Source organism: Lactuca sativa, chromosome 7, assembly GCF_002870075.4.
Source record: "Lactuca sativa cultivar Salinas chromosome 7, Lsat_Salinas_v11, whole genome shotgun sequence".
NCBI lineage: Eukaryota > Viridiplantae > Streptophyta > Magnoliopsida > Asterales > Asteraceae > Lactuca > Lactuca sativa.
The window spans coordinates 82,015,123-82,030,247 of NC_056629.2; positions in this window are offsets into that span (position 1 = coordinate 82,015,123).

Consider the following 15,125-nt stretch of genomic DNA (forward strand, 5'->3'; position numbering starts at 1 on the left):
TGCTTTCAACAATTACAAGATTCATGGAAGAAAGAGTTGAAGCCCTCAGCTGGTGAACCCCTGGTCGTCTTCACAGGGCACAGTCTATGGCCTCTCAGCATAATACACCTCCCACTGATGCTAGCCAGCCACAACGGGAGAGAAAACAAAACACGAACAATCAAATTCTTTGTAATTCTTCACCAACCGGAACAAAATATATTGTTAGGGCGTCCAACACTCTACGAGCTGCAGGCCGTGCCATCAACAATTCACGGCACAGTCAAATTTAGCATAAGGACCAGATCAGCAACCATCGTCTCCGATGTCCCGTACAGACGGACGTGTCACCAGATCATGGCGGCGACAGACCTAGTCAGTTCCCCCAAGAAATGCAAAGAAGACCACCCACTAGAAAAGCACGTCATACATAATGAACACCTCGAAAAATCAATAAAGATTGGAGCTAATCTATTGGCGGAAACCATGGCCTAACTAGTCACGTTACTAACACGGTTCATCAGGGTCTTTGCATGGAAACCCACAGATATGACAGGTGTAGACCGAAGGATCATCGAACACAACATTAACATCTTACCGGGCAGCGCTTCTATTAAACAAAAAGGAGGGGGCAAGCGAGTGATAGAAACAAAGCGATTAATGAAGAAGCTTTGAAACTTGTGGCTGTGGGCATCCTCTGGGAGGCAATGTTCCCCACATGGATAGCAAACCCGGTTATGGAAAAGAAGCTTGATGGCTCATGGAGTATGTGCATCGACTACTCCGACTTGAACAATGCATGCCCAAAAGATGACTATCCCTTCCTCGAAATTGACCAAAAGGTCGAATCCTTGGAAGGTTTCCAACTCAAATGCTTCCTTAACGCCTACAAAGGCTACCACCAAGTCTAGATGCAACATGAAGACGAGGAAAAGACAGCTTTCCACGTCGATCGATGAAACACCCAAAAAATACAACCTAAAAGTTTCGTTTTTAAATCATTATTAAAACCATAATATCATCGCCATAGTAGTTGTCACATATCAAAATATCAGAGTAAAACTCCCAGGCTAGAGACTATGGTGTGTGCCATGCGATCATCTCGATCCCTTCCCTTTGCTAGTGGAAGTACCTGAAACCAAAACTGAAAACCGTAAGCACGAAGATTAGTGAGCTCCCCCATACTACCACATACCATAAAAGTATCATGCAACTAGGAGATACGGGCCCCGACCACTCTCATGGAGATTCGGGCCCCGCCCACACTCTACTACTAACATATCACATATACGGGCTGACCTTGGTGCCTTTGACCCGTTCCTACTGAAAGATAACTCACCTCACAAGACTGACTGCTGGAAACTCGAGTGAGGAATCCCTGTCTGCTGCTCTAGCGACTCTCCAGCTATCAATTCCATAACAACACCTAATCAAAATCTAATAATCCTTCTTAGGGTAAAATGACCATGTTAACCTTGGTCAAAGTTAACTTTCCAGGTTGACCTAACTCGCTGAGTCAGCCTATTGACTCGTCGAGTTCTAGAGCTCAGAAACCCTAAAATCGCAACTCGACTCGCAGAGTCACCCTATGACTCGTCGAGTTCCCAGGCTACCCATCATCACGACTGGACGAACTAACTCGTCGAGTCCTAGTATAGTCAGAAAAGGGACAAGATCATCCAACTCGTTGAGTTCCTTAACAACTCGCCGAGTTTCATGAACATCATCGAGGGTCCTTGATCGGACTCGCCGAGTTCCCTTATGAACTCATCAAGTCCCTTGCAGATCCAATCTAAACAACTGATTTCACACTTCTAAGGCTCCAAAATACAGATCCATATCGTTTCCATGGTCCATTTCTATAAAGTTGGTGACTTGATGGCTTTGCACAGCTCAAATGGGCCCAAACTCAAGTTATAGCAACCTACTTCCATGAACATCACCATTGCTTGGACAAAAACGGGTTTAAGACCTATTTTATGGTTCTAGAGGCTAAATATCACAGGAAAGAGGGATTGCTTGGTATACAACCCATGGATAGTAACTTATCCTTCTCAAAGGGATCAAAAAGACCCATAAATCAACACTAAAGGGATCTAAGCTATGGGTTAACAAGCTAAGAGATTTTTACCTCAGAAGGTTGCCAAAGATGGATGAAATCATGGATCTTGATCTTCTCCACAAGATTGATGGCTCCAAGGTCTTCCAACTCTCTTCTATATCACAAAACACACTCAAAACCTCAACAATATCTCAAGGATGAAGCTCACAACGAATTAGGGTTTTGGAGGACAGGGAAGCTGGTAAGGGAGGCCCAAAAAGGGATTATGATGGGTTTTATGCATAAGAAACAATCCTATGTGCTCATACAAACCCTAATGATTGGATCTAGGTTTCTTTATTGTACATGCTTTGAATCCAAAGCCATAAACCCTAGATCTAACATATAATAAACTGAATTAGGGTTTAGAGAATTACCTTTGATTGTTATATTGCAATAACAACCAATTCCTTGCTTTGATTGGCTTTAGAAAGCTTAGTGCCTCAAGTGCTGCACCTCTAATGGAGTCACAAACACCTTATGCAACTTGGATGAAGAGGAGAAGAAAGGAGGCTGCCCAAAACGACTAGAAACCTTAGAGAATCAGTTATCCACGTTTTTGGGGCCTAAGGGGTCCTTTATATACTTGTGTGGGCTACTAGGGTTTCAGTCAAAACCCTAATGGACAACTTAAACTCTAAGCAGCCCATGGAACCTTTTGGATAAGGCCATGGACGAAAATATGATGGGCTCCCATCATAATTTCGTTCACCCCTTGTTCCTTTACCATTCCTTAGCCCAATGACTCAATTATCCAATAATTGCAATCCAGCCCCCTAAATTTAATTAATCTCTTTTAGCCACAAAATTAATTATCAATTAATTCTTTGACTAATATTAATTAAACAATATGATTTCTCATTTAATATATTATTGTCATAATATATTAATAAATCATATTTAAACCTTTCTCTCCTTAATTCATCCTACATATTGCTATGGTGAAGGCAACCCAAAAGGACCATGCTCATAATCGGGTCAAGTGCATACCAAAATAGTTATGGACTTAGACACTAATCCAACAGTCTCCCACTTGGATAAGTCTAATAACTATTTTCTGTATAACTTCAGAACCTGATCAACAATCGTAGCTTTCAAAAGCCGCTGTCAACTCTGATCTTATCAGACAACGTGTCCTTTAGATAAGGGATTATATATTCCTCCATTCTCAAGATATCGTATAGACATAAGACATGAATTTTAATCATTCTCTCTATACTGTTTCCCGACTTCCGATTTATGATGACTGACAACAGACTACAATTGAACACATCAACTTAGTCTTGGCTTGGCCAATCGCTTATGTATCATCACTAAATCATCGAGAGGCCCATATATATCGCTTTTATCCCACTTTGGGTAAAAGGAATGGATAAACTTTGACTCATATGCTTGCTTGCATTCACTAATCGAATCACCCACAACAATAAGTTTTATAACACCAAGTTACTGGTGCGTTTACTTATTATGAATGTGCAACCGACCAGCAAATAGCAACTCACACGTCTCGGTTTCAAGAATATACAATATTATCGTCTCACTAATCACTCGTGACAAATCCATGAAGTGATCCAAGTGAGCATGGGTTTAATCCAATACTCTAATCTTATCAAAGCACTCATGAACTCTGCAGCAAACTTGTGCCATGTCTAAACCTTTCAGACAATCTACAGACTCTTCATGACAGTCTTCCATCATACTTAATTCCAACATATGACCGACTGTGGATGTTTGAATAACCTAGTTATTCTGGAAGTCAAAGCATGCAAACTGAAACATAACAATAATACTTAATCCTATATGGCCCGAAACTTGTGAGAGTAAATAAAACACTTCTATTTATCCACCATATTGATTACTCATTATTTATCATTTAATGTTTCGGATAATCAACTCATTACTTGAATTACAACAACAATTGTCCCATGCTTTAAGCATGCACACCTTGTTTCCTATGGTCCATGCTTTGTGAAATAGATCAACAGAAAACTTTTCCAATGATGCTCATTTCTCAATTCCCAATCCTTATTGTTAGTGTAAGAACACAAGGTTCTTTGCAACTATTAGAATATGCTAGACTCTAACATTTTATGCAATGATCCTTTTGTAAAGTCATAGCACAGAAGTCACCAAGACTTGGCTAATGAAATTACAAAGTACTCTATCGGAAATTGTTACAAGACAATTCCATAGACGTGAAGTCTCACATTCAAAGTACCTTCATTTGAACATCCTTCTTGCATAAAAGTTTCTAATCTAGGCATAGACTCTCAATATCCAACTCCCAATATGGAAACATTTCCACATTTTCCATATGACAACTCATTCTTAATAGAATCTTATCTATTCATAATAATGTCAATATGGTCCATCATATACCATACTTCCAACTACTCACAAGCGACCAATCCTCAGCGAACTTTGGATCGTCCTTTGATAGTTGTTTAATTATTTTAGTCAAAACTGATTCTAATCCTTTTTCCCACTTAATGCGTTAGACATTTGGAAAATTTTATAATGGTCAAATATTATAACATTTGCAATCGATCTTATACCCGAAGCGTATGGTACATGATGCATAATGTCTTACATAAAGATATGATACTTTACCAATCTTTCGCCATAATATTTTATGTGTCATGTTCTCACAATTCGAACTATGAAGAGGGATGTCGTAATCATAATCGAAATTTGAGAACACACTACGTATCCTTTGACTAAATTTATTAAAATTTCTCAATCTATGCTTTAGATTTTGAAACAAAGTATAATATTCTCTCCCTTAATTATATTAAAACAACTTTTCAACCCATGCAACTTTGCAAATTGAATCTTTGTTTTTCTATAATTAATATTGCTAACTTGCAATACTCGCCATAATAATCATATAAGCATAACACTTATGCTCCCACTATCATGATGATTATTATCATATAAGCATAGCACTTTCAGAAAACAATGCCTATTGAATTTCTGAAATTCATATTTCTAATACCAGATGCTTCGATAAGCCTTTATCTAGGCTTCTTAACCTTATACACCTTTGTCTTAGATAGCTCATATGTGTGTTTAAACAATTCAGAACTTATGTTACTAAGTTCCAAATGTTGAAACTAATTGCCAAATCTCTTAATTCGAACTATGGAAAGGGATGCCGTAACCATAATCGAATTTGAGAATACAATTTTCACAATCACTATCTTCTTAAAATCTCTCTTAGTGAAAGCATTTCCTCACAGTCATTTTCATGAAGGAGGGAATCTTATGACACTTAGATTTTATGGTGTATACGTTCCTATCCATGTGAATTTGCCAAAACCAAATTTTGTAACAAATCCAAACTCATATGGACTGAACTTCCTTAATCTTGATTTCTTGCCTTATGGTAACACGAGTGCCCACCATGTCTTCCAAGTAGTTTAGCAACTTATCCTTACATATCAATGTACCTTCAATTTATCAAGGTGCTTTGTCTTTATGCATTCAAATGAGAACTCATAGAACTCACATGCATAATTAACTCAATTGGAATGGCACAGAAACAAAATAATGTCAACACGATAGGTTGCAAACCTCAAGTCGTGTGCTAGTGATGATCGATAAGGTTTATTCTTGATTTGTTTTCGAAACCTTTTTTCAAAAACATTACAATTCCCACTGACTCCTTGACATATTAGATTCTCTTATCAAGAAACATTTCTTGATAAACAAATATTCAAGAGTTAGTGTAGTTCTTATCAAGACAAAACACTTCACATAATCGGTCCTAGTTGGTCTTTGTCTTATCCAAGACAACACAACTTACCAATTTCAAATGTGCAAGAATGAGAAAACTTTTCCAAATTCCACATTTGATGAATGTTATAAACCTACTTAAGACGTTTTCACTCAATGTCACAATCTTGGAACGAAATATGATTGACTTCTTGATTTAACCATTTCTACAATTCTCGATTCCTCTTCTTAGACATGCAATTGCACTAAGACTCACTTAGAGGATCAATTGAGACATGGTTCTTAATCATTAAGACTTATCATAAAACACAATAAAAGGTACTCTCCCTTCTTCTTAGAATAGAGGAAATTTTATCTTTTTGCCTTCTTGATTCTACTTATTCGTTCTGCTATTAATTGAAACTCTTTCAGTTAACTCAGAATTATACTCAATCTTATAAATATAACCATATTTACTAATCTTTAGTAAATCATGACGAATATCTTTGTCACTCTTGTGGTAGACTTGATCAATGTACGACCTAGTGTACTTGATCTCCTAGTCCTTCATTTGACACTCTATCAAAGAATTAGTCTAAGTTTCCCAAATGTGAAATTTTTCATTCATCTTACAATACACATTGCATGATTCCAAGTTTCTATCCAATTGAAACTTTGGGCGATGAGAAACTCTCCCTATTTGGTAAACTTTTGATATTTCCACAAATAACATAATTAAGAATCAAATCCATTATTGCTAATAATAGAAACATTCAAACATCAATTTTTCATACACGCCATTGCAAGGATAAATAAGATAAAATCAAATATCATTTTATTGCGGAAAAATTTGTCCTTACAGTGCAATTCAATTGAAAAACTATGTTCTTACATATTTCTTAACAATCTATTATAACTCCAAGTAGCAGCTCAAGAATCCAATCTTCAAGTAATGCGATCGAAATCCATTTCTTCACGATTAGATTCAGCTCACTTTTCCCTTAAGCTTCCTCTCTTTTCTTCGATCCTACAAAACATCAAAATGTAATCTTATCACATAATTTATTAAGAATCTAGAATAGGAACTTAAAAGAGTTAGATAATGGATTTTACCTGAAGTAGAGCTATACGTCTTGACTCTCCCATCTCTTAGATCTCTCAGGTAAATAGGGCAGCTTCGTCTCCAATGCCCCTTCTCTTGGCAATAAAAGCAAATGGACTCCTTTGGCACAGCACATCGGACATACTTAGTTCTTTCTGGACTTCCAATGTTGCCAGTGTCCATTGAAGTTTGGGAGTTTGATTCACCAGACAAATTTGCTTGATTAGCATGCCAAATCATTGTTGATTCAGCATCTATAAGAAAATAGGTGAGATCAATAAGGGTCACGTCGTGGTCCATCATATAGTACTCTCAACGAACTCACTATATGATTCAGGAAGTGACTGAAGAACCCATTCAACAGCCAAGTCACTTGAAATCTCGACACCCAACATGTTTAACCTATCAATGTGTGACTTCATCTTAAAGACGTGTGCACACATAAGTTTCCCATCTTTGTGTTTACATGCCAAAAGGGCTTGAGTGAGCTTGAACTTTTCAAGCCTTTGAACTTGTGGGTTAGGGAGAACAATTAGAGGAGGTGGAGGAAGTGAAGCATGACTCTCATTTCCTTGATCGTATCTCGGAACGTCATTTTCATTTGGAAAACTTGTTGCATGGGATTTGGGGAGACCATGATTGTCAGAACTAGACATCTACAAAACGGGAGAAAGTTCAAGTTAAGTTGATTAAGTCCTTAATAAAAAAACCCAAATGAGTTATTAAGGCTAGGATCCAACACAATATTCTACAACCTAGAAGAGGGATGCCGTAATCTAGTTGCAGAATATTTGAAGGTAGGTAAATGGCGATTTACCAATTTCCACCATGAAAAACGAAAAAGAAGTTTAAGTTTTAAATGAATTGAAACTCCTAGATCTTTTGAGATTCATTGAACTTTTCAATGGCATGTTTAATCTCGATTATGCCCTTCAATTTGTGATGGGGATGCCGAGGATCACAAATAAGGTGTGAATAACCATACAAATCACGTGGTGCACCCAATGCTACTATCACCTAATCAATGTGATGGGTTTTAGGCATAAGAATAGTCCTATGTGCTCATACAAACCCTAATGCTTGGATCTAGGTTTCCCTATTGTACATGCTTTGAATCCAAGACTAATAAACTTAGATCTAACATATTATAAACTGAATTAGGGTTTAGAGAATTACCTTTGATTGTTATATAGCAATAACAATCAATTCCTTGCTTGGATTGGCCTTAGAAAGCTTAGTGCCTCAAGTGCTGCACCTCTAATGGAGTCACAAACACCTTATGCAACTTGGATGAAGAGGAGAAGAAAGGAGGCTACCAAAAACGACTAGAAACCCTAGAGAATTGGTTGTCCACGTTTTTGGAGCCTAAGGGGTCCTTTATATACTTGTGTAGGCTGCTAGGGTTTCAGTCAAAACCCTAATGGACAACTTAAACTCTAAGCAGCCCATGGAACCTTCTGGATAAGCCCATGGACGAAAATATGATTGGCTCCCATCATAATTTCGTTCACCCCTTGATCCTTTAGCATTCCTTAGCCCAATAACTCAATTATCCAATAATTGCAGTCCAGTCCCCTAAATTTAATTAATCTCTTTTAGCCACAAAATTAATTCTTAATTAATTCTTGACTAATATTAATTAAACAATATGATTTATCCTTTAATATATTATTCTCATAATATATTAATAAATCATATTCAAACCTTTCTCTCCTTAAATCATCCTACATATTGCTATGGTGAAGGCAACCCAAAAGGACCATGCTTATAATCGGGTCAAGTACATACCAAAATAGTTATTGACTTAGACACTAATCCAACAGTCTCCCACTTGGATAAGTCTAATAACTATTTTCCGTATGACTTCAGAACCTGATCAGCAATCGTAGCTTTCAAAAGCCGTTGTCAACTCTGATCTTATCAGATAGCGTTTCCTCTAGATAAGGGATTATATATTCCTCCATTCTCAGGATATCGTATAGACAAAAGACATGAATTTCAAACATTCTCTCTATACTGTTTCCCAACTTCCGATTTATGACGACTGATAACAGACTACAATTGAACACATCAACTTAGTCCCGGCTTGGCCAAGCGTTTAGGTGTCGTCACTAAATCATCGAGAGGCCCACAAATATCGCTTTTATCCGACTTTAGATAAAAGGAATGGAGAAACTTCGACTCAAATGCTCGCTTGAATTTACTGATCGAATCACACACAACAATAAGTTTTATAACACCAAGTTACTGGTGGGTTTACTTATTATCAATGTGCAACCGACCAACAAATAACAACTCACACGTCTCGGTTTCAAGAATATACAATATTATCGTTTCACTAATCACTCATGATAAATCTATGAAGTGATCCAAGTGAGCATGGGTTTAATCCAATACTCTAATCTTATCAAAGCACTCATGAACTCTGCATCAAACTTGTGCTATGTCTAAACACTTCAGACAATCTACAGACAGATTCATGACAGTCTTCCTTCATACTTACTTCCAACGTATGACCGACTGTGGATGTTTGAATAACCTAGTTATTCTGGAAGTCAAAACATGCAAATTGAAACATAAAAATAATACTTAATCCTATATGGCCTCAAACTTGTGAGAGTAAATAAAACACTTCTATTTAACCACCATATTGATTACTCATTATTATCGTTTACTGTTTCAGAAAATCAACTTATTACTCAAATTACAAGAATAGCTGTCCCATGCATAAAGCATACACACTATGTTTCCTATGGTCCTTACTTTGTGAAATAGATCAATTGAAAAACCTTTTCAATGATGCTCATTCCACAATTCCCAATCCTTATCATTAGTGTAAGAACACAAGGTTCTTTGCTACTATTAGAATATGCTAGATTCTAACATCTTATGCAACGATCCTTTCATAAAGTCATAGCACAAAAGTCACCAAGACTTGGCTAATGAAATTTTGAAGTACTCTATCGGACATTGTTACAAGACAATTCCATAGACGTGAAGTCTCATATTCAAAGTACATTCATTTGAACATCCTTCCTGCATAAGAGTTTCTAATGTAGGCATAGAATCTCAATATCCAACTCCCAATATGGAAACATTTCCACATTTGCCATATGACAACTCATTCTTAATAGAATCTTATCTATTCATAATAATGTCAATATGGTCCATCCAATACCATACTTCCAACTACTCACAAGCGACCAATCCTCAGCGAAATTTGGATCGTCCTTTGATAGTTGTTTAATTATTTTAGTCAAAACTGATTCTAATCCTTTTTCCCACTTAATGCGCTAGACATTTGGAAAATTTTATTATGGTCAAATATTATAACATTTGCAATCGATCCTATACCCGAAGCGTATGGTACACGATGCATAATGTCTTACATAAAGATATGATACTTTACCAATCTTTTGCCATAATATTTTATGTGTCATTTTCTCACAATTCGAACTATGAAGAGGGATGCTGTAATCATAATCGAATTTTAAGAACACACAATGTATCCTTTGACTGAAAATATTAAAATTTCTCAATCTAAGCTTTAGATTTTGAAACGAAGTATAATATTCTCTCCCTTAATTATATTAAAACAACTTTTCAACCCATGCAACTTTGCAAATTGAATCTTTGTTTTTCTATAATTAATATTGCTAACTTGCAATACTCGCCATAATAATCATACAAGCATAACACTTATGCTCCCACTATCATGATGATTATTATCATATAAGCATAGCACTTATGCTCCCACTAGCTTTGACATGTATTCAGAAAACAAATGAACTTTCAGAAAACAATGCCTATTGAATTTTTGAAATTCATATTTATAATACCAGATGCTTCGATAAGCCTTTATCTAGGCTTCTTAACCTTATACACCTTTGTCTTAGATAGCTCATATGTGTGTTTAAACAATTCAGAACTTATGTTACTAAGTTCCAAATGTTGAAACTAATTGCCAAATCTCTTAATTCGAACTATGGAAAGGGATGCCGTAACCATAATTGAATTTGGAGAATACAATTTTCAAAATCGCTATCTTCTTAAAATCTCTTTTAGTGAAAGCATTTCCTCACAGTCATTTTTATGAAGGAGGGAATCTTATGACACTTAGATTTTATGGTGTATGAGTTCCTATCCATGTGAATTTGCCAAAACCAAGGTTTGCGACAAATCCAAACTCATATGGACTGAACTTTCTTAATCTTGATTTCTTGCCTTATGGTAACACAAGTGCCCACCATGTCTTCCAAGTAGTTTAGTAACTTGTCCTTACATATCAATGTACTTTCTACCGACTAAGGCTCTAGTATGCATTCAAATGAGAACTCATAGAACTCACATACGCAATTAACTCAATTGGAATGGCACGAAAACAAAATAATGTCAGCACGATAGGTTGCAAACCTCAAGTCGTGTGCTAGTGATGATCGATAAGGTATATTCTTGATTTGTTCTTGAAACCTTTCAAGACCATTAAGACTCCCACTGACTCCTTGACATATAAGATTCTCTTGTCAAGAAACATTTCTTGACAAAACAAATATTCAAGAGTTAGTGTAGTTCTTATCAAGACAAAACACTTCACAAATTGGTCCTAGTTGGTCTTTGTCTTATCCAAGACATCACAACTTACCAATTTCTAATGTGCAAGAATAAGAAAACTTTTCCAAATTCCACATTTGATGGGTGTTATAAACCTACTTAAGACTTGTCACTCAATGTCACAATCTTGGAGTATGACTCTAAGACTTGATATTGGAACGAAGTATGATTGACTCTTTGATTTAACCATTTCTACAATTCTCGATTCCTCTTCTTAGACATGCAAATGCACTAAGACTCACTTAGAGGATCAATTGAGATATGGTTCTTAATCATTAAGACTTCATCATAAAACACAATAAAAAGTACTTTCCCTTCTTCTTAGAATGGAGAAACTTTTATCTTTCTGCCTTCTTGATTCTTCTTTATTCGTTCTACTATTCATTGAAACTCTTTCAATCATCTTAGGATTATACTTAATCTTATAAGTATAATCATATTTACTAAACTTTAGTAAATCATGACGAATATCCTTGTCACTCTTGTGGTGGACTTGATCAACGCACAACCCAGTGTACTTGATCTCCTAGTCCTTCAATTGACACTTTGCCAAAGAATTAGTCTAAGTTTCCCAAATGTGAAAGTTTTTCATTCATCATACAATACACATTGCATGATTCCAAGTTTCTGTCCAATTGAAACTTGGGCGATGAGAAACTCTCCCTATTTGGTAAACTTTTGACATTTCCACAAATAACATAATTAAGAATCAAATGCATTTTGCTGATAATAGAAGTACACAAACATCAATTTTTCATATATTTCATTGCAAGGATAAACAAATGAGATAAAAAACCAAAATTTATTTTATTCATAAAAAAGCAGCAGAAAACATGTCCTTACAATGCAAAATTCAAATGAAAAATTTGTAATCATATACTCCTAACAAATCTATCATAACTTTATAAGCTCAAAATCTGATCTTCGAATTCATGCGATCGAAATCCATTTCTTCGTGATCAGACTCATCTTGCTCTTCCATCAAACTTCCTCTCTTTTCTCTAATCCTGCAAAACATGCAAATGTAATCTTATCACATTACGAATAAAGAATAGGAATTTAAATGGAGTTAGATAGTGGATTTTATGCCTGAAGTAGAGCCATACTTATCGAATCTCCTATCTCTTAGATTCTTCAGGTCCTTCGGGCAGCTTTGTATTCATTGCCCCTTCTCTTGGCAGCAGGAACAGGTGGTGTCCATGGAAGCATGGTTGGTTGAGTTATCAGACAAATATGCTCCATTACTTCGCCAAATCATTTCTGATTCAACAGCAATAAGCATGTAAGTCAAGTCAATGAGGGATGCGTCAAGTTTCATCATATAATACTCTCTTATGAACTTATCATATGATTTAGGGTGTGACTGAAGAACCCAGTCCACAGCCAACTTATTTGAGATAGACGCACCCAACATAATCAACCTATCAATGTGTGATTTCATCCCTAGGATGTGAGCACACACGGGTTTTCCATCTTGATGTTCCATTTCCAATAGGGACTCGATGATCTTGAACCTTTCAAATCTTCGATCATTAGGGTTAGGGAGAACAACGAGAGGAAGAGGAGGAAGTGAAATCAAGCTAGTCCACAGTGATCCTTCACTTTGAATCAAGCTTTCACTTTCATTAGGAACACATTTTCCTTGGGATTCGGGAATACCATGGTTAGATTCAAACATCTACAAAACGGGAGAAAATTCAAGTTAAGATGATTGAGTCCTTAATAAAACACCCAAATGAGTTATTAAGGCTAGGATCTAACACAATATTCTACAACCTAGAAAAGGGATGCTGTAATCTAGTTGCAAAATATTTGAAGGTAGGTAAATGACGATTTACCAATTTCCACCATGAAAAACGAAAAGGAAGATTAAGTTTTAAATGAATTGAAACTCCTAGATCTTTTGAGATTCATTGAACTTTTCAATGGCATGTTTAATCTCGATTATGCCCTACTATTTGTGACTGGGATGCCGAGGATCACAAATAAGGTGTGAATAGCCATACGAATCACATGGTGCACCCAATGCTACAATCACCTAATCAATGTGCCGGTTAGCCACACACGCTCCATTGATCTATGACAAACATCGAGTCACCCTTCGCTACCAATGTCATCCCCAAATTAGTGTGCCGGTTAACCACACATGCTCCACTAACGTTTAACAGGGGTACGAAGTGTAATTCTATGGATTAGCATACAATTTCACATTTTTCCTAAAGTAACTATGATTTGGGAATTTGAAAAGGCATTTAGTTACATTGTACTTCATTATACTTATAATGGAAGGTTTCTGTCCTATCCTACCCGTTCGGCTAACGACCCTCCACTAGTCAAGAGTGCGGTGGGTAAGAGTGGATACCCATTCTGTCGCACCCCAAAACCGAGAACGGCGGAAACGTTCTGGGGCGGAGGACGTCATGTAATGTATCACAACACAGTAGTAGTAAACAAGCATACAATATCATCCATTGCATTAAATATATAATTTTAATACAAGCATGTTCTGTACAGTTTTAGACACCAAAAATATAGTGTAAATCAAAATAATAAGATGAGTCTTGGATGCGCTCCATCTTCTCAAAAGCTGGTCTCGGTACCTGTCTACTGATGACCTGAGAATACAAGTTATTTAGAAAGCGAGTATTAACATTAAGCTGGTGAGTTCATACTCCTTTAATTAACCTTTGAAATACTTTTAAATGTTTTAAATACTTTTATATGGGGGGGGGGGGGAATACAAGCTAAATACTTATAGTTATTACATCAATCACATGTGATTAATAACTAGAAAACCAATGATTTTATCACTGTTCAAACTGTTTTACTTCAAAATGTTTTACAAACTCTTTTACTTATCAAATACTTTTGTTTAAACTTTATTATACTTCTTATAAATTGCATGTCCATATATGCATAGATATATAAGAAATGTTTAAAAGACTTAGGAAGGCCATCCGCCCTATTTCCTTTTCCTTGATTTGGATGTGGTCTGGTGGGATGTCGGGTAGCCGTCCGAGGGTCATTTCAATATTAATTATATATCATATGTGCATATATCGACATAAAAGTACTTCCATATTCATGCGTATCAGTTACATCATCAGTAAGTTACCATCGGGGTAACACAGGATCATACTTCTACAAATTCTAGATCAATGAGTCAGTTCATTCATGAGTCAATACTTATTAACTATGAGAACATATACATTGCATTACTATGAGAACATTTACAACCTATACTAGAAAGGGAACATACACAACTATACTAGTAAGAGAACATATACAACGATACTAGAACAAGTAACATTACATTACCTATACATGAATACATTTACAATTGTGATCCACTGTATCGGGCATGCCTTAAATGTCATAGCCCGAGTTATAACCAGAATCTCTTGGAGGGAGAGCGTGAGTTTGCGTATAGATCTATACTGGATTGACTATCCTACACCTTGCTGCTAGCTACAGCCGGACCTGCAAGTCTGCGGGTGCCAAACGTCATACCTTTTTACGACCTACATTTGTCGTTGTTACTCAGTCGATAGTATGGTACAATTAATCACCTAATACCTTAATATAAATCCGGTTTAAGGTAGTTAGTACAACAGTAGT